The sequence below is a fragment of the Vulpes vulpes genome, chromosome 13 (assembly GCF_048418805.1).
Source record: "Vulpes vulpes isolate BD-2025 chromosome 13, VulVul3, whole genome shotgun sequence".
NCBI classification, from domain to species: Eukaryota; Metazoa; Chordata; class Mammalia; order Carnivora; family Canidae; genus Vulpes; species Vulpes vulpes.
The window spans coordinates 146,817,563-146,844,044 of record NC_132792.1 but is presented as its reverse complement, the minus strand read 5'-3'; the positions used below and the strand labels follow the sequence as shown (position 1 = coordinate 146,844,044).

Below are 26,482 nucleotides of genomic sequence, written 5' to 3'. Positions count from 1 at the left end.
TTATGACCTGAGCCAAAATCAAGAATCGGACGCTTAACCAACTGAGCCTCTCAGTCACCCTTGGTGTGGAGTTTTAAGATCTTTTTTAATGTTAGAAAATAAATTTCCAGGCCATCTAAATATAAGTTTGTGCTTACTTAGGCTTTTTTGATGCTAAATTGAAAATCTCTCTGATCTCTTAAGAGTGATATCTTGGCTTTCCTAGATAAGGATAAACCTTTGCCTAGCAATAAAGCAGAACCAATCTGCTTTAATATTTACTCAGGAGTTTGTAAGTAAGTTAAGTGGAGTAAAGGGTTCTGTTTTAGTTTTACTAGACCTCGTTTTGTTAGAATTTCTTTTCTTCCAAGCTATGGCATTTTTCAATGGTCAGGTAACTTTTTACATTGAAGAAGAATGAGATTCTGAGCCACTAATGAGCTCACATCCCAAGTTCCTCTTTTTCAGTGAGGTAGACAAACACTACTTGCTGCCTTATTGGTATATTTTATCTGTGACTATGAATGACTGAATCCTCAAAGAACTTTCAGGTGCATTCCACATTATGTATTTCTGGCAGCAATAGGCTTCATCATGCACCATCTTACACAATCTCAAAATCTCAGGGCAATTCTGCTGAACTGAGTCATGGTCTCAGGACCCAACGGCATCAAGCATGAGAAGCACAATGTTGTTAAAGCATAGACTTATACCTACAGGTTTGTCCAGTAAAAAATAGACTGCTGAGATGGTTCAGTGTGTTCTTACCAAAGACAAATTTTTGCCATGTTTTTCATCTAGTGCTCTAAGATTAAACCAGTGGGCCCAACACTTGCAATAATATCATAACATTCTCAGCTGACATCCAGTCTGCACTGGTTGTTTGTTAAAATGTTAAAAGAGTTCTGCATTAAATGACATATCTGCTAAAGGGTTAGTAGCCAAAATATATAGTTTATAAAACTCAACACTCACAGTAACAGATAACCCAATTAAAAATGCACAGAAGACATGAATAGACATTTTTCCAAAGAAGACATCCAGATGGCTAACAGACACATGAAAAGGTCCTCAACATCACTCATCATCAAGGATATACAAATCAAAAGTACAATGAGATAGCACTTCACATCTGTCAGAATGACTGAAATCAACCACACAAGAAAGAACGGGTGTTGGCAAGGATGTGGAAAAAGGGGAACACTCCTGCACTGCTGATGGGAAAGCAGACTGATGTAGCTACTCTGGAAACAGTATGGAGGTTCCTCAAAAAGTTGAAATAGAACTATCCTATGATCCAGCAATTGCACTACTAAGTATTTACCTAAAGAATACAGAAATACTAATTCAAAGGGATATATGCACCCCAATGTTTATGGCAGCATTATCTACAGTAGCCAAATTATGGAAACAGCCAACATGCTCATTGATTGATGAATGGATGAAGAAGATGTAGTGTATATATACACAATGGAATATCACTGAGCCATCAAAAAGAATGACATCTTGCCATCTGCAACACGGATGGAGCTAGAGAGAACTGTGGAATAAGTCAGTCAGAGAAAAACAAACAGCATGTAATTTCACACATATGTGGAATTTAAGAAACAAGACAGATGATCATAGAGAAAGAGAGAGAGGCAAACCAAGAAACAGTCTCTTAACTACAGAGAACAAGCTCATGCTTACCAGGAGAGAGGTGGACAGGAGGGATGAGCAAAATAGGTGATGGGAACTAAGGAGTGCATGTGTGATAAGCACCAGGTATTGTATGGAAGTGTTGAATCATTAAATTGTACACTTGAAACTAATATTATACTGTATGTTAACTAACTGGAATTTAAATAAAAACTTAAAGAAAATAGTTCTGCCCTGGTTGCTAAATAGCTACTATCCCTCAGCAAACTGATTCCGAAGATCTAACAACTAAGGCATTTATTCTGGCCAAAAAGGGAAGTCTCTACCCCTGCTACATTCGGATTGGCTCCCAAACTTACTGGTTGTTGTAAAGTTTTAGTATCACTCCTGCCTAAAACAAATGTGGAAATAAAATTGAATGACGTAACAAGTGTGTGTGTGACATAACAAGAATGTGTGTGTGTACATGTACAAAGAAAGAGCCACAGAGAGAAGATGTAGGTTGGATCAACGATCTCTGCTACTCAAATATCAAAGTTTCTTTTCTGTCTTCTCACAAGGTTTTCATTCTTAGCAACTGGGTTATGCAAAATAACCCAGTGTTAATTGTATTTAGAGATTATTTAGAGTGGGAATTTTAAGATTTTTTTCAAAATAGACTTTTTAATATTTTTAGAAGCATATATACTCATAAAAATATGATATATTTATGTTACAGTGTATATTTAACATATTACATATTATATTGCACAAATTATAATATTACATAGGTATATATTTCATTATGTATTTTGATGTATACATATATATACATGCTTACACCCAAACACAGAACCATGCTACTGGTTCTTTTTTTTTTTTTTTTCATCCTACTGGTTCTATTAGACCTTGACTAATACAGATGGGAACCAGAATTATCTGGAATTATCTCTCCTTCATGTGCCTGGAAAGACTTAAACAGTTTGGAAGAGGAATAGCTGGGGTTCTTTGGGCATTTTCATCTCTATGTGGTCTTCCAGCATGGCAGCTTCATGTCAGACAGGATTCTCTCAGGGCAAGTGTCCCTAGTGACAGAACACCAAGCAGAATTATATTGCTTTTTATAACCTAAACTCTGAAATTACATTTTATCACACCTGTTGTATTCTCTTGAGGCAGTTATAAAAGTTCATCCAAACTCAAGAAGAGAAGACACAGACCCCATGTCTCAATAAAAGAATATTTATATCATGTTACAAGAAGGGCATGTGGGATGAAGTATATTGGTGCTCCCACTCTGGAGAAAACTATCTGCCACATTAACATTTCAACTTCTGAGATATATTTTCTCGTGCTCATTTCGGCAGCACCTCTACTAAAATTGCAGTGAAATACATTTTCTATTTATTTAGAATTACTAATAATTGATGCTCTACTTTTCAGATGGGTCCACTTTTTGACCGTTCTTTTATTTTCTCTCTTTTTTTTTTAAAGATTTTATTTATTTTTTAGAGACAGAGAGAGAGAGAGAGAGAGAGAGAGAGAGGCAGAGACACAGGCAGAGGGAGAAGCAGGCTCCATGCAGGGAGCCCGACGTGGGACTGGATCCCAGGGCTCCAGGATCACCGCTTAGAGTGAGGGCGGTGCTAAACTGCTAAGTCACTGGGGCTGCCCGGGTTCTTTTACTTTCTTGACTTGAGATAGCTATTATCAGAGAACTGTATACATGAAAGCTTTACTTCCAGTTTTAGTTTCTTGATTTTCTTTTAAAGTTACATAAAATAAATCTCAAGTGTAACTAAGAATTTGTATGTGACCTTTAGGCCCTTTTTTTTAGGCGCTTTTGACGAAAGAGCATGTAATAGGAATGCAATTAATAAGTGTGATAGAAGATAATTAAATTGGCTTGAGTTAATCAAAATTTGGACAATGTTAGTATTAGCTTTGGGTTTCTTTTTATTTAGAACCAGCCATACTACTTTTCCACTGACCTATCTTCCTCCCCTAGGAATGTGGGTAGAGGAAGGCTGGGTTGAGGGGAGGAGATGACCTCTGTTTGCTGGTCTGGAAAAGTGGCTTGGAGGCAAAGACAAGTTGGACTTGACTCTGCTCAATAGTGGTTTGTTCCTTATGTGATCTGTGGCTGATTTACTCCCAAGGAAGTTGCTGCAGCTTTTTCTTGGATATAAACTCTTGTCTTGGCTTAAACTCCAGTAAAAAGAGAATACTTTTCTGTTCAGTGTTACAAAGTTGAAAAGTTTCTTGAGCCCCAAATCAGTAGGATATCCTTTCTACTAAGTAAAATTACACTCTTGTGTTCTTTTACCCTTCTATCTCAGCCATTCTTCCCTGTTTTAAAAATTCTCATTTATTTTTTATGTATAAAATATGTTCTTAAATATTTTGGAAATGTAAAAGCTATGAAGAATACCAATACAAACATCCATAACTAGCTTGAGAAATAAAACATTACCACCAAAGCCATTGAAGCTTCTCACGTTCACTCATACCACATATTAATTCCCCTTCTGCTCCCTCAGATGTAATCATATTTCTGAGTTTACTCCTTTTTATTCTTTGGCATTTAAAAATATTTTGCTACAGGAATGCCTGGGTGGCTCAGCGGTTGAGTGTCTGCTTTCAGCCCAGGGTGTGATCCTGGAGTCCCCAGATCAAGTCTCACGTCGGGCTCCCTGCATGGAGCCTGCTTCTCCCTCTGCCTATGTCTCTGCCTCTCTCTCTGTGTCTCTCATGAATAAATAAATAAAAATATTTTAAAAATAAAAAAAATTTGCTACACTTTTATGTATTCCTAAATAACATTTACCAGTACGGCACATGTTTTTAAACTTTATGGAAGTAGCATTATCTTTTGTAATTTGCTTTTTTAAGGCAATTTTTCACAAAAATATTTGTGAGATTTATTCTTTAACTTATTTTCATTGCTGCTTAGTGTTTCATTGTGTGAATTTTCCTCTGCTTACTTACCCATTCTCTTACTGATGGACATATTATTTTCTATTTTTTCTATCATAAATAATGCTTCTGTAAAAATTCTTGTATTTGTCTCCTTTTGTACCTGGGTTTCTTATGTTAGTTAGCTATTAGATACAAATCTGAGATGGGACAAGGAGCTTGGGTCAGAATATACATCAATATACCATCTCCTTCATCAAGAAAATCTTACCTCAAAAATAAAAATGTCAGCTCACTTAAAGTGTGCTTAGTGGTACATTTGATTTATATGCTTGAGCAAGCTCTTCATCTAATTATGGTCCAGTAACAATGAGTTTGAGAATGTGGACCACTTTCAGTGAATTGTTGGGTCATTCCACACTACTACATATTTCCAAACTGTTTCCCAAATCATTATACCAATTTACACAGCTATCAGAAGTGCATAAAAATTCCCATTGCTTCATGTCATTGCCAACATGTGATATTATCAGACCTTTAAATTTTTGCTAATCTGATGGGAGTGAGATGATTTCTCATTATGGTTTTATTTTCTTTCCCTGATTGCTAGTGATATAGCACATCTTACAATTAAAATTTTTTAAAATTATTTTTTATTGAGATATAACTGACATAAACATCCTATTAGTTTTAGGTATACAGCATAATGATTTGATATATGTGTATATTTTAATCATACAGTATTTGTCTTTCTCTGTCTGACTTATTTCACTTAGCACAATGTCCTTAAGTTTCATCCATGTTGTGCCAAATTATTGCCATTTTTAAAAATTGGTTTTTAGTTTTTCTTAAAAGATTTCATTTTTAAATAATCTCTACTTATGGAGCTTAACTTACAATACAACCCTGAGATCAAGAGTCACATGCTCTACTGACTGACCCAGCCAGGCACCCCAGTTTGGTTTTTTAATCACTGAACTTTTCTGAATTGTTGATACTAATCTTCAATTTTTTCTGCATTTGCTAATTTTTTTTTAAATTCAATTTTCCAAAGGTGGGCCATGTGGCCTTTTGGCTTTTTATTTATTATTATTGTTATTATTTTTTTGGCGGTGGTATTTTTATATTTATTCATTTTAAACCCAGTATAGTTAATATAGTGTTACATTAGTTTCAGGTGTACAATAAGTGATTCAGTAATTCTATACATTACTCCGTGCTCATCAAGATACATGTACTCTTAATCCCCTCCACCTATTTCATCCATTGGCCCCCTCATGCACCTCCCCTCTGGGAACCATCTCTTTGTTCTACATAGTTAAGGGTTTTTTTTTTGTTTTTTTGTTTTGTTTTGTTTTGTTTTGTTTTGTTTTTTGGTTTCTCTCATTTTTTCCCCTCTTTGTTTTGTTTCCTAAATTCCACATATGAGTGAAATCATATGGTATTCATCTTTCTCTGACTTATTTCACTTAGCTTTAAAGTCTAGATCCATCCATGTTGTTGCAAATGGCAAGATTTCACTCTTTCTTATGGCTGGGTAATACTGCATTGTATGTACCCCACATCTTCTTATCCATACATCTATCAATGGACACGGTTTTCTCCCATATTTTGGCTATTGTATGTAATTCTACAGTAAACATAGGGGTGCATATATCTCTCAAATTAGTGTTTTTGTATTTTTAGAGTGAATACCAGAAGTAGAACTACTAGATCATATGGTAATTCTCTTTCATTTTTTACTCTTTACTACAGTGCCGGTTTCCTTATGGTTTTTAAAAATCCCCTCCTTCTCTCCCTCTCCCCATTTTTGACCATTCCATTCTTTCCTGTGGAATGTTATTGATGTTCCTGTGACTGCCCCTCCTTCAGCTTGCTGTTCCCAATGTCCCCTCATCTTCTGCCCCCACCCAAATACTCTTGTTTTTCTGTGTTCCACTCACCCTGGCAGGCTACCCTTCAATTCAAAGGAGGATTTCTTCAATTTTATTTTATTTTTATTTATTTATTTATTTTTTTTGGATTTCTTCAATTTTAATTAATTTCTATTATTATTTTTTTTAATTATTTATTTTTAAAGATTTTATTTATTCATGAACGACACAGAGAGAGAGGCAGAGACATAGGCAGAGGAAGAAGCAGGCTTCCACCAAGGAGCCTGATGTAGGACTCAATCCCAGGACCCAGGATCATAACCTGAGTCAAAGGCAAACCGGTCAACCACTGAGCCACTCAGGTGCTCTCTCTCTCTCTCTCTCCCTCTCTCTTTTTTAGAGGAAAATGACCTAATCTTTATTTAAAAATACTTATATTTTTAAATGGCTAGTATTTTCACATGGTTCAAAATTCTTAAAGTACAAAAGAGTACAACTGATAAATCTCCCTCTTATTCTTGTTCAGTTTCCTTCCATGCAGCCAGTGTTAGCAGCGTCTTCTGCATTAATGTAGAGATGGCTCATACATGTACAAGCAAATATTATATATCTCTCCACTTTTTCTTAACTCAAATAGTAGAGTACTATCTACATGGGTTCAGTTACCTCTGACTCCTCTTTGGAGCGGGAACACTTAATGTGGTGGGTAACATTCTCACTTGGCTGGTAAGGCTCCTGTATGTTTTTCAGGCTGAATCCAGTGTCTGGTTCCTCTGGCTTCCAGATTCTGATGCACACACATCAAGCTTTACATGTTGTCTCCTTAAAGCCCTTCTCACCCCTCTATTCCCTTCAGAAATCTTCCTCTCAAATTCTGTGAATCTACAGTCTCTCAAGCCTTTCTATATCACTGACCAGGTTGTAGAGTCTTGAGAAAGGGGCCAAGAATTACATAACTGGTGTCATATTACCTCTTTGTAAATTGGCTACTTGGACTCCTGTCCTATAATTTACTTGCTGCTATCCATTTGTCTTAAGCTCTCACTCAAAAAATTGCAATTTAATATTCATTATAGTAAAATATGATGAAACGCTGCAAGGGTCAATGTGTAGGGTACAAACAACAGTTATGGCATGTCAAAATGGAGAGAGGTGGCTGTGTTTGAGGTATTAGGGGGGTGAAGGAGAGGCAGGGATCTGCACAAGGTAGGACTAGTGGAAATCACGCATAGGATGACATGAGGATAACATCGCTCTCCACACAGCGACGGGAACTTTTGGTGTTTTCTGTTACCCAGGAGGCAGCATGGGGGTGGAGAAGCATAAACAGGGTTTAGCGAGACCTCAAATCTTACATTTGCCTTTTGCTTATGGTATAATATTGGGCAAATTACTTAGCTTTTCACAACCCATTTCCTCTTCTAAAAAAAAGTTTTATAAATACTAAACAAGGTGGTTGTATAATGGATGGGGGAAATAACTAAATAACTCTTTCCTTATGTTGTTTTTCGTGCTACCGCTGGCACCACTGGGATACCCACATTTCCTGTTCTCTCCAGCAGTTTCCTAGAGACACAATACATACTTTACATACAGGATTTTATACATCCACGTAAGTCTTATCCAGGCACAGCCAAAGGCCCTGCAAAGAGGGAGCAGTTACTGCCTCCTGCTTCTACTGTTGAGATCTACCCAACAAGCAGGGATCGAGCCCCTAAACCGTCCCAGTTACCGACCTAGGCCCTATTGGGGTACAGAGAGACAAAAGGGTCTTCAAGATACTTAAAGATGAGAAACAGTCTCTGGATAAACAGCTATCGGAGTTCGGAAGGTGGAGGAAAAGTGATGGGCATAGAGCTTGTGTGAAGTGAGCACCTAACGGAAGGTGGCATTATTTGCAGAAGAGGTGTCATTTAAGCTAAGTCCTGACACATGTTAGAATTCGCCATACGGAGACTGGGGAAGGAGGATAAAGGTATCAGAAGACCTGCTGATCACAGACTGCACCGTTCATCATCGATGCCTATACCCAACCGGAGGAAACACCGATATACTCGCTCTGGATTAGCCGTCAGGCTGCAGGTCTGTAAGTCTCCAGAATAAAACCGCCACAGTGACAGCAGCGGGGGGAACTGCAGCAGCCGCAGAGCTGCAAAGACTCTGAAACTGACGCGGGTAAAGAAGATTTACTTGGACGACAACTGGTGGGAACACCGTAAATTCTGAGAAGCTGCACATTCTGACTTCTGAGTTCACCCTGGTCAACCCCCCCGCCCCCCCCCCCCACCCCCCTTGTTTTTTTGGCCGGGGTGAAATGCGCAGCCAGAAGGCCCAATTAGCGTTAGCGTCCGAAGAAGGAGGGCGGGGGAGGTCTCCGCTGCGGATCTGCTCTGGCTCCTCCCGAGTCCCGCTGGGCACCAACCCGCCACGCCAAACATGGCGCTCTCGAACGTCCTTTCTTCGTCTTATCCCTGCCCGCACATCTTAGCCACACTCAACATGGCCCCAACTAAAGGCTGTATTCCTGTGGAGCCGACTCGGGACAGTTCTCGCGAGGTTTGCCTGCCCCCCCCCCCCCCCCCCACCTCGACCGCTCCCGCCCTGCCTCGCGCGGCCGCCACCGCCACTGCCGCCGGCGCCGCTCCTCCTCCGTGTCAGTTGTTGGGCTGTAATGGCGACTGGGCCGCCGCCGCCGAAGTGACTCCCGGGCGGGGGAGCGGGGCCGGACCTGCGCCAGAGGGAACTGCAGAGAGCCGCAGCTCAGGGGGAGGCTTGCTGTGGGGGAGGGGAGGCAGCCTTTCCGCCTCTCCTTCCTTCTCTGCAGCCCGGCGGATCCGGGGAGCCGGTGCGAGGCGGGCACCCGGTGCGTCCCCGGAGCGGGGAGGCCAGGCCCGGCAGCCCTGGGGCCGGTCGGGGCGGCATCGCTGCACCCTCCGCCAGGCCCCGCGGGATGCACCGTGGGAGCCGAGGGCGGAGGCGACACTCTCAGGTGAGCTGCGGGAGGACGTGGCTGGGACCGCAGACGCTCGCTTAGCTTCTGCTGCCTCTGTCCGCGGTCCCGGGTCCCCGGTGGCGGCGAGAGAGGCGGGGCGGGGCGCCGGGAGCCCTGGCCCAGCCTGGCGTCCCCCTCGGGGACCCTCCCTGGGCCCCCCGCTTCTGCGGGGAGGGCTCTCCTGAGACCTCGATTTCAGGTCCCACCGGTGCCTGCCCGAGACGGATTTCCTTCCTTACCTGCCAGTGCGCCCCCCTCCCTCCCGCCGCCCCCCCCCCCCCCCCCCGCGCCCTGCTCCCCCGCCCCTCCTCTCCTCTGCAAAAGATGTAAGATACCTCTCGCCTTTGGTCTCCGGAGAACTGCTCCTCCTTCACTTGCAGATCAGGCGTATTTTAGGAAATTCCGGGCAACTGGCTCCAGTGGCAAGGATGACTGGGTTTCTGTTCCTTTTTGGTGGGGATAAACATTCTCAAGTATAGGGGAAAACTTTGATCTGCTCCAGTCAAGCAGCTGCTGAACGTAGTCTACCGATTTATTTCACAGATGATTTAGTGTGTGTGTGTGTGTGTTTGGTGGGGGGGGGGGGTAATTTCTTAAGCTTTACGCTTTGAAAGTTTGTCAGTATTTCTCCCCCTCCCCTCCCCGCCCTCTTTTTAAATGTGGCCCAACATGGTAAATAATATTTAACCGGTTTCACAAATACGGTTTGGAATTTCGCTGGGTTTTTAGTTTTCAGATAGGAGGTTGTACATAGGTATAAGATTTTAACATAGTTTTTAGTGTAGTAGCAAATCTTTCCTAAAGGAAAAGATCCTTCTTATAGGACAGGTTGTCAGGAGTGGTAATCGGTATCCATGCACTCCCATCTGATTGTTTTTTGTTGTTGTTGTTGTTGTTTGTTTGTTTGTTTTGGATTTGGAAAAGTCGTTAATGTTCTGTTGCCATGTTAGCGATGCCTCCTCCTCCTGTCTTGCGTTTAAAGGTTTTAAAGGAAAAGGCTATCTTAGGCAGACCTAGCAACAGTGCGAAACGGTTTGTAAAAGCGATGATAAAATACGGAAAGCTGCTCTCCACTTAAAGCACTTCTTAGTTTAAAATACTGCTTTTAAACAAGGGAGTGTGTTGCTTATAACATGAGATTGTGACTTTGGGGGATTGGTCGTTAGGCCAATGGTACAAGTTGCTTCAAACCCATGGATGTGTAACATGGATTAATTTCGGTGTGCAAAATTGAGGAACTCCACCTAGTGTAATAAAGTAAATTTGAAGCGTTGAAGCGTCATTGCATTGAATTTAAGGTGCTTTAATCAGAAAATAAACGTCAAGCCAAAATACATTGTATGTGTGGATAAATAGTATGTATCTCATTTTTTCACGGTAGCAGGGCTTGGGTTTGTAACGATGGTGAAGTCCAGTAACTAAACAATTTCATACGTGTGTGAGATAATTTCTCTGACTCTCATATTGTGTAAGGGTGTTACTACTTAACCAACCTCCTGTGGGGAAATCAATTTATGGATTATGAAGTTTAGATTTTTTTTCCTTATGCTTTTGATTGCCAGTCTTTTGCCCATTTAATAATCTGTCATATCATGGACAGTAGAAAGGAGATGGAGTCCCTATCTAACCAATTTTTATTTGTTGAATTACTTTGTTATAAAGGCAGCAAAAAAGAAGCAGCTGTTTAAAATAATTTACATCATTTTTTTTTGGTGTATCTCCACATATTTTATTTAGTCTTTATAGCTGTATGAGGTAGGTTTGGCAAATATTTTTGTTTTGCAGTTGTGGAAATTGATACACAAGGGAGTTTATTTATATGAATGATGGTCTTATTTCTGCAGATCTAGAATTGTTTATTTTTATTGAGGTATAATTGACATTAGTTTCAGGTGTACAGCGTAATGGTTCTGTATGTATTGTGAAATGATCACAAGTCTAGTTAACATCGTAGAATTATTTTTATTTTTAAATTGAATATATAGATACTTCTGGACCTTAGTTTTTTTAAAATCTAAAAAGAAATTGTTTTTGCTCCTTTTGACATGCTGTTAACTCCTTTATGCTGATGGTTGTCGTTCTTTAAAAACAGTACTTTCAATAATTTTTGTTAATAATGAGCAAGTCATGAATTATTATAATAGATGGCTTCACTTCTGTGTGTACTTTTTGCTTGAACAGTGTTCTTCAGAAATTGTAGTTGACTGGTCCTCTCTCATTTTGTTTGGATACTCACAGTTCTGTCGTCTTTGATAATTCAAATGATTAATACTCTTGGTTATGAAAACCAGTATTTGGGCCACATAGTAGCATAACTGGAAAGTAGTAACATCTTGGTGATTTTATTGTAGAACTGATGATTTAAAATGTTAACTTGCCATCTATACTTGTGATTGCTCTTTTTGCAGCATGGGACAAGTTGTGAAATAATTTTCTTTATTGACGTTGTCTTCCCATGTCAAACAATTTCTAGTGTCGCAAATAGTCCAAAAACACAATCAAAAGATTTTATAGTGTGTTTTTTTTCCTGCACTTATGGCTTTTTGTTTATTATCACAAGTATGATTTTACATTTACTAGTGGTTATTTTGGTTGGTTATTTGCCTTTCTCATTTAATCTAAGTTCCATGATGGCAGAGATCCTCTGTTAACTATTGTACCCCCAATGCCTAGCATATAGTAAACTAATCAGTAAATATTAGTTGAATAAATTGACTAAACAGTGGTTTTGGCATAAGGTATAGAAAACAAAACAAACACTAGTTCATGTTCCTAGGCACACATCAACTCTAATTAAGAATATACTCCAGAGATATGTTCAAGTTTGTTAGGTAGCAGGGAATGACAGCCTGGGATTAAAAACCACTGAGAATAAGCCACAGGTGGATCCTGAAAACTTTATTGGATATTTTAATGATTTGCTTAGGTGTTCTGGCAATAGTTATTATAATTTAAAGAAAACAGAAGGTTTAAGACCCTGACCCAATTAGTACTATAATTATAGGCTCTTAATAACCTTAAGTCACTTCTTAATTACAGCATTGGGAGTTTTAAATCTTAAAGGCCAGCTAGTCCAATTCCCACGTTTTGCACATAAGTGAACAGTATCATATAGGGGAAATATCTTACGCAAAGTGGTTTTATAACTGGATGAAGAATTCATTATACAGTTGCTAAGTCTTCACTGTTTAATGACAGATAATTATCAAATCAGACGATGATTGTGACCAATTGGGCAATCTATTCATTCTACATCAGGGTAAGTTAAAAACTCAAAATAGACCTCTCCCTGAATCAAAAATATTTGTTAACTTAAAGATGAACCTCAACCTTCCCCTCTGCCATTGGGACTATAAATTGGTACAACCAGGACAATATTCTGGAAGGAAATTTGTTGTTACTTATCAAAATTAGGAGTGCATGAATTTGATGGTCATTTTGTTTTTAGGAGTTTAGCTTCCAGAAATTTTGGCATAAAAGCACAAGAACAAATCTACAAGGATGTTCATTTTAACATTATTATAAGTAAATGCTGGTAGTATTTATAAATAAACAATATCCTAAATGCCCCATTGGTAGAGGAATAGTTGAAATTATAGTATATTTATGCTGTGAAATACTATGCACCTGTTAACAGGTTGAGGGATAACTCCATTTACTTCATGAGAAGCCGCTGAGTGTATCATCAAGTGCAAGGACCATGCAGCTAACTTTCTGGGTTCAAATCCCAACTGCATCATTTATTAGATGTAGCCATTAGCAAATTACTTAAACTTGTCCATAAAGTGGATATAATTATAGTTCTCATTTGACAGGGCTGTTGTGAGAATTAAATGAGTTGCTATTTAAGCTGCAAGTAAGCATAGTAAACACTAATAAATGTTTAAGTGTTTGCAATTACTATTGTATACTGACATTAAAGAACGTTCATGATATAATATTGAGTGAGAAAAATAAGTTGCATAACACTGTGTAATATTCAGTTTTGAAAAAACACATGGGCAAAGAAAGAAATTTGATTTTATTATGATTTTGTATGGGCATAGGAAAGAGTCTGTAAGGATGGATGTTAAACTATTAGCTATATTGTCCCTGGGGGAGTGGGTGACTTTCTTTCTTTCTTTCTTTTTTTTTTTTTTTACTTTAGATACTTTTGTATTGTTTATTATAAGTCCCACTTATATAGTTTTTGAAACACTTTTTTCTAAAAAAAAATCGAAACAATTTTTTCTATTATACAGTCATATAAATGTATTTTTTAATTTAGTTTTTCAGAGATCTGTAGATTTCATCAATATATCACAGTGAGATTATATTTCAAAACTTTTGTTGATGGAAGATTAAACTTAAAAGTGTATTTATTTTCCACTAGCTTAGTGACCTTAAGTGTCATTTCTTAATTTACAAAGTAAGTACATACGTAGCTCAATCAGTGTTTCTTAAACTCAGTATTACCAGACTGTGCTAGGAGGTGCCTTGGGGCACTGTAGTGATCTCACACAGGCACTGTGGAATATTTTAAAGTTTTCGAGGGAAACACCATAATATTTGACAGCTGTAGAATATCTATGTGATATTTGACATCTGTGGAACACTGCTCCAACTATTAGTTTGAGGTAGTGTCTATGAGATTGTGTTACATTACTTTGGAAGACTGGATGTCTTCAAAAAGCTGGGTTTGGGGGTGCTGCTATGATAAAAAGCAAGTACTGTGCAAAAATCAGTATGAATGGTAAGGATAGTGGCAGTGTCCAAAGTGATTTCAAGGTTTGAGAAGTTGTATAATGTATAGTAGTTGCACACATCCCATTAATAAGTAATTGTGGTTATATAGTAATAAAATATTTCTTTTAATATATATGTATTTTTCAAACTGCTACTAAGTTGTTAGGACTCAAATACTTATTAGATTGTATGAATCTAATAAATGTAACTGGTAGGTATTTCTTTGGTGCCTGGGGGCACCATGAAAAAATTACCGAAAACGCTGGGAGTTCTCTTCACTGAAAAAGCTTGGGAACCTCTCCAACTCTTTTGACTAGGACACTCACAGTAAGAAATATATTTTTCATAGGGATATAATATATACATCTATGTATATATCTGTATATAAATAAAATGTAAGTTGCACTAAGCTAATACCCTTACTACTTCCATTACAACTCCATTTGGTTTCATTAAAAAATGCTAGCTTCAACCCACCAGATTGGGTTTTTAAAAATGATTTATTTAAGAGAGAGAGAGAGAGAGATGGAAAGAGTGCACATGATTGGGAGGGGCAGAGGGAGAGAGAATCCCAAGCAGACTCTGCACAGAGCTCAGAACCTGCTGTGGGGTTCAATCCCACAACCCTGAGACCACCATCCAAGCAGAAACCAAGAGTCAGATGCTCAACTTACTAGGCCACCCAGGCACCACCCCACCCCACCCCCCAATTGTTTGTTTGTTTGTTTTTTTACCTACTATTATTACATATTTGAAGAACATGTGACTGGATGACCTCTAATTTCTAGCTTTAATATGCTTTGTTTTCTAATTAGTTACAAATGAAGTTGGACTACACTTAATAGGTGTGTTTCTGAAAATTTGTATAGGTACTACATTTTTGTATGATGAATTATTTTGAATGCTATAGAGAAATAATGAGGTAAAGGAGATGTTTTTACAAAGAGAAAGATATTTTTTCAGACAGAAGAATATGATAAGTTTGGGTTTTGATGATTTTTTTAAGTTAACCACTTTAAGTTTTTGTTCTAAGTGGACTTTTGAAAGCTGCTTATGGAATCCCTTTTTAAAACTAGATTTAACAATCATTCACGAGTAAGAGTACTAGGTATAATAGGCTTCATTTTCATGATTTTCATATCTAAATCTATAAGTAAAAGTTAAAGAATTTCTGGGCTTGTTTTAAATTATAAAATGCATATGTATACATGTGATTATTTATCTTATATTTTGCCATAAAATACATTTTCTGCTTAGGAATGGTTAACCTCTTCATAGTATATGAAACAGCTGTATCCTTTTTCCTATTTGCATTTAAGAATTGGATTCTGAGACTTATCAATGGGACCATCAGTCAGCAAACAGGTCTGTTGTGTGTTGTGTATGGTGCATGGACTAGGGATATGTAGGGGACTAAAACATGTAAAACTAGAGTTCCATGTAAGAGACATATATAAGTAATAGTACAAGTTGGTGAGAGGAATGATAAAGTACTGTGGATACACAAAGTGGGATCAACGGACACTGCATTAAGGAGTCAATTTAGTTTTCCAGTGAAAGAAAAGTAGTTGTCTTTGTTTCTTTTACAGCCGTAGCTTAAGTTAGCTAAGTTATTGTTTATGGAAGGAAACTTCTCAAAAATTTTTTTCTCCCTCAAATAGTGACAAGCACATATGCTTTTAAAACATTCAAAAACATATCCATGGAAAAATCTGTTTTCTCTCCTGCACACTTATTCTCTCTTCTCAGAGTTCATCAGTGATAACAATTTCTTAGGTATCACAGAGGTTTTGTCATAAAAATTTTATACTTTAGGGCAAAAAATAATCCTGACTTGCAAACTGGGAGACACCTTTATAGACATATACTCCTTGAAATTAAGTTGAGAGAGTAAGCATTCAAGATAAAGTCTAGACTCGTATTTGTAGGACTTCCCCCCCCCCCCCCCCCCCATTATTCTTGATCTTGTTCATTGTCTTCTCCTTATGTAAAAGACTAGGGACACCTGTAGTCAATCTCTAGTTTAGCTCATTTCTTGTCAATGGGGAGATATGTTCTTTGTGAGCCTCTCCCTGCTACTTATGTTCCAAAGGCCAAACTGGTACCAAATGTCACAAAGTTGTCTTCTGGATTTCCTAGATGACAGTAGATCAGCCTTGTATTTGTAAAAGTAGTTGTTGGGGTTTTTGTATTTTAAATGTGAAAAGAGGTGAGGCTAAGTTCTCAGGTTATTTGTGTTTGTGTATTACATTGTGAGAGTGTTGGTTATTCTGAAAATTTACTTGGAACAGTGTAGTAGATCTGACCTAGAGCTGGAATGTTTTCTCCTTTTTTTCTAGCTTAGTCCCTACTAAATTCGTCCATTTTATATTTAGGTGAGATATTATGACTATTGCAGGGTTGTTTTTTTCTCATTCTTTCAGGCAGTGGTTGTTACATGGGATCCAATAGAGATGAGAGAACTGAAATGTAGTAAAGGTATGGAAAATATCCTTTGTGAGAGCCAAAACAAAGTAATTTCTTTAATCTTTATCTCTAGGGCCAGGCACATAGTACCAGCCCAGTAAATAATGGAGCCAAATCTATGTGTCTTGAGAGTCTTGTCAATAAAATGTAAAGGGCAAATTTGCCGCTATTAGATACTTGAAAATTGTCTATTTTATAAAATGTCATCTTGTATCTTATTTGTGTATATACCATAAGTATAGATCAGCATTCCTCAATCCTTCTGGTATCCAGACCACTGCATACTCCTTCAGTTATTAAAAACTTAAAGAGCTTTTGTTTATGTGGGCTATATCTGTTGATATTTACCGCATTAGAAGTTTTAAATGTATATATTTTTAAAAATTTTAATTCCAGTGTAAAGTGTTATATTGGTATCAAGTGTACAATATAGGGATATAGTAATTCTATACTCAGTGTTCATCATGATAAGTTTACTTTTAATCCCCTTCACCTGGGCAGCCTGGGTGGCTCAGCGGTTTAGCGCCGCCTTCAGCCTAGGGTGTGATCCTGGAGACCCGGAATTGAGTCCCATGTCAGGCTCCCTGCATGGAGACTGCTTCTCCCTCTGCCTGTGTCTCTGCATCTCTCTCTGTGTGTGTCTCTCATGAATAAATAAATAAAATCTTAAAAAAAAAAAATAATCCCCTTTACCTACTTCACCCATCCATTTGTTCTCCATAGTTGAGTCTGTTTTTTGGTTTGTCTCCTTTTTTTTCTTTGTTCGTTTGATGTTGTTTCTTAAATTCCACATGTGAGTGAAATCATATGGTGTTCATCTTTCTCTGACATCACTTAGCATTATACTCTCTAGTTCCATCCAAGTTATTGCACGTGGCAAGATTTCATTCTTTTTCATGGCTGACTAATGTTCTATTGTGGGCGAATGTGTGTGCGCACACCTCTCCCCCCCACACCCATATCTTTTTTATCTATTCATCTATCAGTGGACATTTGGGCTGCTTCCATGTTTTGGTGATTGTAAATAATGCTACTATAAACGTAGAGGCGCATATATCTCTCAGATTAGTGTTTTTGTATTCTTTGGGTAAATAACCAATAGTGGAATTATTGGATGGATCATGTGGTAGTTCTACTTTTAATTTTTGGAGGAACCTCCATACTGTTTTCCACAGTAGCTGTACCAGTTTGCATTCCCACCAACAGAACAGTGAGGGTTCTTTTTTTCCACATCCTCACCAACACTTGTGTCTTGTTTTAATTTTTGCCATTCTGACAGGCATGAAGTGATATCTCCTTGTGGTTTTGATTTGCATTTTCCTGATGATGAGTGCATCTTTTTATGTGTCTGTTGGCCATCTGTGTGTCTTCTTTGTAGAAATATCTGGTTCATGTCTTCTCATTCTTTATTTTAATTTTTTAATAATTTTTTTAGAAAGAGAGGAAGGAAAAGGGGGCAGAGACAGAGGGAGAGAGAGAATCTTAAGCAGGTTCTATACCCAGGTGGAGTCTGATGCTGGGCTCAGTCTTACAACCTGGGGGTCATGACCTGAGCAGAAATCAAGAGTTGGACACTCAGTGGACTGAGCCATCCAGGAGTCCCCTCTTCTGCCCATTTTTAAATTATTTGTTTCTTGTGTGTATTGAGTTGTATAAGTTCTTTTTATATTTTGGATACTAACCCTTTTTTTGAATATGTCATTTGCAAATACCTTCTCTTATTCAGTAAGTTGTCTTTTAGTTTTGATGGTTGTTTCCTTAGCTCTGCAGAAGCTTTTTATTTTGGTGAGTCCCAATAGTTTTTGTTTCTCTTGCCTTAGAAGACCTACCTACTAAAATATTGCTATGGCTGATTATTCCTTGTGCTCTCTTCTAGGATTTTTATGGTTTCAGGTCTCATGTTTAGGCCTTAATGCATTTTGAGTTTTTATTTTTGTGTATAGTATAAGAGAGTGATCCAGTTTTTTTTTTCTTTCACATGTAGCTGTCTAGTTTTCCCACTGCCATTTTTTGAAGAGACTTTTTCCTATTGCATATCCTTGTTGAAGATTAATTGACTGTGCAGTTGAAGTGTTGGTTTTTTTTTTTTTTTTTTTTTTTTAGGTTTTCTATTCTGTTCTATTGATCTGTGTGTCAGTTTTTGTGCTAGTACCAAACTGTTTTGATTACTACAGCTCTCTAATATATCTTGAAATCTGGGATTGTGATAACTCTACTTTTGTTCTTTTTTGAGATTGCTTTGCCCATTTGGTTTTTTTTGTGGTTTCATACAAATTTTAGTATTATTTGTTCTAGTTTTGTGAAAAATACTGCTGGTATTTTGATGGAGATTGCATTCAATCTGTAGATTGCTTCAGGTAGCATAGACATTCTAACAGTGTTTGTCCTTCCAGTCCATGAACATGGAATATCTTTCCATTTGTTTGTGTCATCTTCAGTTTCTTTCATCAGTGTTTTATAGTTTTTAGAGGACAGGTCTTTCACCTCCTTAGTTAATTTCATTCCTAGGTGTTTTATTATTTTTGTTGCAATTTTAAATGGGATTGTTTTCTTAATTTCTTTTCTGCTGCTTCATTATTATTGCATAGAAATGCAACAGATTTCTGTACAACAGATTTTATATCATGTGACCTTACTGAATTAATTTATCAGTTCTAATAGTTTTTTGGTGGCATCCTAGGGTTTTCTATATATGGTATAATGTAATCTGCAAATAGTGAAAGTTTTATTTCTTCCTTACCAACTTGTGTGCCTTTTATTTCTTTTTCTTGTATAATTGCTGTGGCTAGGACTTCGAGTGAGAAGGCCAGTCCTAGTCCAGTGAGAAGGTGAGAGTTCCTTGTTTTGTTCCTGATCTTAGAGGAAGAGCTCTTGGTTTTTCTCATTGAGTATGATGTTAGCTGTGATTTTTTTCATATGTGGCCTTTATTATATTGAGGTATGTTCCCTGTAAACCTACTTTATTGAGGGTTTTGATAACATGGATAGTTCTGATGAATGGATATTGTACTTTGTCTAATGCTTTTTCTGCATTTCTTGAAATAATCATGGCTTTTATCCTTTCTCTTGTTGATGTGCTGTACCACATTGATTTGTGAATATTGAACCACCCTTGCATCCCAGGAATAAATCCTGCTTGGTTATGGTGAATGATTTTTTTAATGTATTGTTGGATCCAGTTTGTCAGTATTTTGTTGAGGATTTTTGCCTCTGTGTTCATCAGAGATATTGACCTGTAGTTCTCTCTCTCTTTTTGTAGTATCTTTATCTGGTTTTGGCATCAAGGTAATGGTAGCCTCATAGAATGAATTTGGAAGTTTTCCTTCCTCTTTTATTTTTTGGAATAGTTTAGAAGAATAGGTTTTAACTCTTCTTTGAATGATTGGTAGAATTCAGCTGTGAAGCCATATGGTTCTGGACATTTGTTTGTTGGGACTTTTTTTGTTTGTTTTTTTAAATTTTTATTTATTTATGATAGTCACACAGAGAGAGAGAGAGAGGGGCAGAGACACAGGCAGAGGGAGAAGCAGGCTCCATGCACCGGGAGCCCGACGTGGGATTCGATCCCAGGTCTCCAGGATCGCGCCCTGGGCCAAAGGCAGGCGCCAAACCGCTGCGCCACCCAGGGATCCCCTTTTTTTTTTGATAACTGATACAATTTCATTGCTGGTAATCGATCTGTTCAAATTTTCTCTTTCTTCCTGATTCAGTTTTGAGAAGTTATAGGTTCTAGGAATTTATATTTTCTAGGTTGTCTGATTTGTTGGCATAACATTCTCTTAGAATCCTTTATAGTTCTGGGGTTGGTTGGTATTTCTCCTCTTTCATTTGCGATTTTATTTGAGTCCTCTCTCTTTTTTTTTTTTTTAAATAAGTCTGGCTAAAGGTTTATCAGTTTTGTTGATCTTTTCAAAGAACCAGCTCCTAGCTTTATTGATCTGCCCTATTGCCATTTTTGGTTTCTATTTCGTTTATTTCTGCTGTCTTCTCTTTTATTGCCTTCATTCAATTGATTTCAGGTTGTGTTTGTTGTTCTTTTTATAACTCCTTTAGGTGCCAGCTTAGGTTGTTTGAAATTCTTGATTCTTGCAATAGGCCTCTGTTGCTTTGTACTTCCTTCTTAGAATACGTTTTGTTGCATCCCAAAGATTTTGGACCATTGTGTTTTTTATGCATTTTTAAATTTCCTCTTTCATTTCTTGGCTGAGTCATTTAGTTTTTAGTAGCATGTTATTTAACTTCCATGTATTTGTGTTTTTTCCAGATTTTTTCTTGTGGTTGATTTCTAGTTTCCTAACATTGTGATTGGAAAAGATGCATGATATGGAAGTTTTAAATCTATTTATTAATTTATTTAAAATAACAAATCCATATTAAAATAAATATTTTTTATTTTATTATTTTATTTTTATTTTTTTTATTTATGATAGTCACACACAGAGAAAGAGAGAGGCAGAGACATAGGCAGAGGGAGAAGCAGGCCCCATGCACCGGGAGCCCGACATGGGATTCGATCCCGGGTCTCCAGGATCGCGCCCTGGGCCAAACGCAGGCGCCAAACCGCTGCACCACCCAGGGATCCCTAAATAATATTTTTTAATGAAAGATAATTATATTTTCCAAAATAAAAAGGTTTAGTGAAAGGAGTGACATTGTTTGACATTTTTCAAATCTTTTTAATGTCTAGCTTAATAAAAGACATCTGGGTTCTCATATCTCCTTCTGTATTCAATCTGTTGTGGTATCACATGTCATGTAGCCTTTGGGAGACTATAGTATATGTTCTCAGAATGAAAATGAAAAAGAGGAATTATGTCTTAATGTTATGGAAATAGTTTTTTTTTTTTTTTTTTGGAAATAGTTTTGATTTCAAAGACTCCCCCTGAAAGGTAGGCCATCAGAGATCCCTGGACCATGGTTGGGATTGGTGGTATAGATTATAGAGTAGAATAAGACTTTAGAAGACATATAGTTATAATCACCTCATGGATATTTCTGGCTTGTACATCTGAACTGTGATAGGGAATACCTCAAGTTTGTTTTTTGGGAATAATCATCAGTTGGCTTTTGGAGATGTTGAATAAGATGTGCCTTTGAGGTTCTGAATAAGCAGCTTGATGTGTGGGTTAGCATGTTAGAGACATGGGCCAGAGTTTGGCAGTCTTTGGCATATACATGGTATTTGAAGCCTTGGGCATAGTGACGTCCCCCAGAGTAGAGTGTTAGAAAAGAGCCCATGGTCAAACCTGCTTGAACCTCTAGATTTAAGAGAGAAGGACTAGCTAGCAGAGAAGACTAATAAGAGAACTAGAGAGAAGATGGAAAACCTAGAGCATAGTATATGGGAGTCAAGGGAAATGAGTGTTTAAGAGAGTAGTTAATTGTGATGAATGCTGCCAAGAGGCCAAGCAAGATGAGGACTTCTTATTTGGAAATGCCTGGGGGCACCTGGGTGGCTCAGTCCGGGCTAAGCATCCAGCTCTTGATCTCAGCTCAGGTCTTGATCTTAGGGTCATGAGTTCAAGCCCTGTGTTAGGAGGAAAAAAATGCAATTGCCCATTAGCTTGAGATGTGAAGAAATCTTTGGTGATTTTAGTGAGAGCTGTTGTGGAGAGATGGGGATGCCAGCCACATTGGAATTGCTTGAAGAGTGAGTGAAAAGTATCTCCAGAAAGAGACAGAGTGTATTTAAGGAAAAAAAGAGCAGTAGTGGAGAAGGGTGCTGGGTTACGGGACTTTGGTGTTGTTTAAGTAAGAAGATTAAGTGTAAATGCTGATAGGAAGAATCTTGGTGAGAGGTGGAGGCTAGAGATCACATTAAGGAAAATGTAATTGATAATTGAAGTTTCTTGAAAGAACTTGGCGGTGGGGAGATCTTAAAATAGATGAAGTATTTGTATGGCTCCTTTCCTCTAAAAGTTACTTTTTGTGTTTTTTTCCACATGCTCCCTCTTGATGAACTCTTAGCCTGCATAAGTAAGGAAGTTAAATGGTAAATATAGTTCTTTTAAATTTCTTGACTATCGTTATTTTCCGCTGAGACTTTGTGGTTCCCTTATGAGGTATTTGCATGATACTTTGAAGTGTGGGCTTCAAGTAAATAGTTTTTGCTATCAAGTAAATAGTTTTTTTTTTTTTTTAAGTTGCATACTTATTTGGTAGAAGGTGCGTCTGCTTTTTATATGTTTCATCTTAATCAGATTCTTTTATGTCATTTTTATAGCTTTATTGAAATTCTGTTTCTGTTTTCTTTTGGCAAGATAGAGTCATCCTTAGCTAACTTTTGGAAGTTGATTATTGTTTTGAGTTTTTCATTTTTTGTGTGATGTAAATAGAACCATGTCAAATAGAATTTCTTTTTTTTAGTCCTTGTGATATTTGACTTTGGTCTGAACAAAGCAGCATTGTTCATTTATGCTTTGACTTTTGCATGAAACAACTTGTTTCTCTACAAGATGCTAGTTAAACTCACTGTAAAATGGATACTAGAATGAATTGAGTCACTTAAATGAGTAATAAAAGTAGTCTTAAGTTTGGGGCGCCTGGATGGCTCAGTTGGTTAAATGTCTGACCCTTGACTTTGGCTCAGGTCATGTTCCTCGGGGTTGTGAGATCGAGCCCTGGGTCAGAACCTGTGTTGGGCATGAGCCTGCTTGGGATTCTTTCTCTCCCTCCTCTCCTCCCCTGCCTTCTGTCCAATTAAAAAAAAGTGTTCTTAATTTTTCTGAAATTTAAGAAGGTTGCAGTATAGTAAGGAGACAAAATGAAATGGAGTGACATAGATTCTATGTTATTGGTTTCTCAAAACTGTGGTCATAAGAGAGGAGTGGCCAATAATTGATCCTTTAAAAACAAATCATGTTGGAGAACTCCCATGATGTTGTTCCTTTCCTTCTCCAGCTTCGTCTCTTGACATTTTTTTTCTTTCTAACACATGGGACTTTTTGGTTTCTTAAAATGTGTCATGTCTTTTTTGTCTCAGGATTGATCCACATATTGTTCCTACTGCCTGGAAAGTTCTTTTTTGACTATTCGTGTTTATCCTTTAGATTTGATTTAATGACACCTTCCAGATTAGATGAATTTCCTTTTATTGCATGCCTCTATGGCATTTCCATTTTTTTCTCCTTAATTATTTTCATCCCATTTGTAATATTTGTTGAATATCAACCTTTTGAATAAACCTTTAGATTTCTTTAGAGTGGGGGCCATGTTTCTCTTCACTGCTCTATCCTTGGTTTTCATTCCTACAACATACATGGCACTCAGCAGATTGAGGGAAAGGTTTTTCATGAGTGTGGAAGAATACAGTCTGGTGCAACACCAAGGAAATTGCTGCAACATCTTACCTGCCCTGTTTAGAATGGAGGGTGGAATAAAATGCTTTATCTGTAGACATTTGTGAGGAAGCCCTGTCCTTTCTGGTGAGTTTGAAAAACAGTCAAGACGTGTGGGTTAAATGAGTATTCTCTAAAGTTAAAGTGGATTGAAGTTAATGGAACAGAGGTTCTAAAGATGATAGAATTGAGGCGAGAAAGCCGAGTGCCTGGTGATGAAATTATGAAAGAGAATAGGGGATAATGATGGGGGCTGAGTTTGAATGAGAGGCATTATATGGATGCCTTTTAGAAGCTTACAGAGTATTGAGAGATCTAGGTTTAATTTCTACATCTGTCACTGAATGACTTTGGACTATGTCCATAGTCTTATACTGTTTCTTCATCACTAAAATAGCTATATAAATATCCCCCCCCCCCAAATTTAAAATACTTCACATAAAAAACTCATTTGTTTTTAAGAACATTAACGAGAGAAAGAAAAGTAGAAAAAGATACGGAGCAGAGTGTTTGGTGGGGAGGTAGTATTTTTGGTTCTATGCAATTGAATGTTTAGTGTTTTTATAAACAAAGGAAAAAATTGTTAAAGGCCCCCAAAAGCCCATGGCTGTTCTGTTACATACACCCCACTGAGAAAAAGAGCACCAGGAAAAGAGCAGAAGTGGACAAGAGAAACCCAAGAGTGGAGCCAGGTCCAGATGAGGGCAATTTTCCTGAGCAATATGTTCTTAGAGTCACAGAGAGGAAAATAACTCTTTTTTGCCAGAAAAGCAGTGGGAAGAAATAGGAGGGGGGAAGAGGGTAAATAAGGATTTCAATGCATAGGGGAAAGGGTAGGGGGTGGTGTGTTATGGACTTTTCTCCTATCCTATAGCCTCAACATATAAGTGAAGGGGGACAGAGAAGAGTAAAGATTTCCATTTGCATTGAACAGAGCTTTAGGTTAAGGGGAGGAGTAAAAGGCAAATAAGGAAGAGGATTCTGGGTTGTGATGGAGACTGAAAATAAGATGGAAAACAATACAGTTCTTGGTCCACAGAGAAGGAACACAGAAAATCGTAGGTAGGATGATTAACTATTAACTGCCTTCATGGTCGCCATAGAGGTCTGTAACTTAAGCTTCTGGCTTAAAGATATTTTTTTTTTTGCTCTCAAGTGTTCTGGAACTTCAGAAAAGAGATGGTTTTAGGTGGTTGGGGAATAGGATTAGTTCTTTCCATTGATGCTCATCTTTATGGAATCATAAAATGTTTTTGGAAGTTTCAGGCCTCAAAGAGTAGAATTGAAAATAATCTCTAGAGCTGCAGTTCTGAAAGCTGGCAGTATACTGGGATCCCTGTAGACTTAAAAATACAGGTTTTGGGAAAAAAAAAAATACAGGTTTTGGGCCTCTCCTCAAACCTATTGATTGACTCTCTTGAGGGTGGAGCCTCAGCGTTTCAGTTTTTAATGTTATCCAGGTGATTCTCCTAGAGTTGGTTGAGAAAGTAGCTCAGGAGACAAGAACTCTGTAGCTGCTTGGAGGAGGGCATTAAGTAGCTACTCTCAAAGTCATTTGCAGTGGGAATGATTGGGAATGTATATGTGGGTTATTTGGGAAAGAATTATTTTTATAGGCTTGAAGACTAGCTACAGAGGATAAGTAGAGGAAGTAATGATTTTAAAGTATTGTATTTAAAAGCTGTTTAAATACAAAGAATGTTTTCTGAGTGCCTCTGTTTGCTATGGATTAAACAGCTATGATGACTTTATGAGTAAAGGTACATGTTACACTGACATGTTAAGACCAATATTTTGTACATTATCTTTAATAGTCATTCACATTATGTGCCTACATTTTTAAAAAAGAAACCAAATATATTATCATCATATGTTTAAATGTGTATTTGTGTGTATGTATGTTGTGTATCTCATTCATTGCAGTAATGGTCTTTTTGAGTTTTGAGAGATTATGTTGTAGGTTTATTCATACCTTTTTTCAGATTTAGAGAAATTAATTGTAAGTACGTTTGGTATAAATATGAATAGTAGATATAAAAATGGGGAAACCAAGGTGAGAAAGGGAGGAGAGGAAGTCAGATAAGAGATTAATATGGAAAACAGGAAAGGAGTAAGATGGAAAAATATAGAAGAAAATGGGAGATAAATGGGGAAAGGGGAAAATATACTACTAATATTTGAAGAGAATATAATAGATTTGTTTTTTAGTGAATGAATATAGATGTTTCTCTAATTTTAAGCAGATTTTAACACTCTACTAGTGAGTGAAAGAGCCAGAGATGATAATAGAGAAAAATATTAGGAAGCCCATTTTTCCCTTTCAGCTCACTTTAGATTTTAGGATTTTAGAAGGAATGTTATAGTATGGGTTTTAAGAGAAAGAATATGTTGTTTACTGATTGAATTAATCAAATATGATTTAGGACAGTGTGCCTAGATTTCTAATTCCATTTAATTCAATTTCTGTGTTAGGATTCTGGCTTCTTACTGTCCATTAGAGACTCTTGACATCTTGGAATCTTTGGTCACTAGATTTTATCATAAGTCAGAGTTCAGGTGTGTTGAAGATAGCACTC

At 37.6% G+C, this 26,482-nt stretch overlaps 1 protein-coding gene across 4 annotated transcripts in view; it reads left to right on the top strand.

Moving 5' to 3' along the window:
* Positions 1-9,237: 9,237 nt before the first annotated feature.
* The window catches only part of CEP350 (centrosomal protein 350), a 149,648-nt gene continuing 132,403 nt past the window's right edge, over positions 9,238-26,482 (top strand). For all 4 annotated transcript variants that reach the window (XM_072733260.1, XM_072733261.1, XM_072733262.1 and 1 more), the window contains exon 1: positions 9,238-9,375. The gene's annotated coding sequence lies outside the window, so the exon portion shown is untranslated. The remainder of the gene's footprint in view (positions 9,376-26,482) is intronic.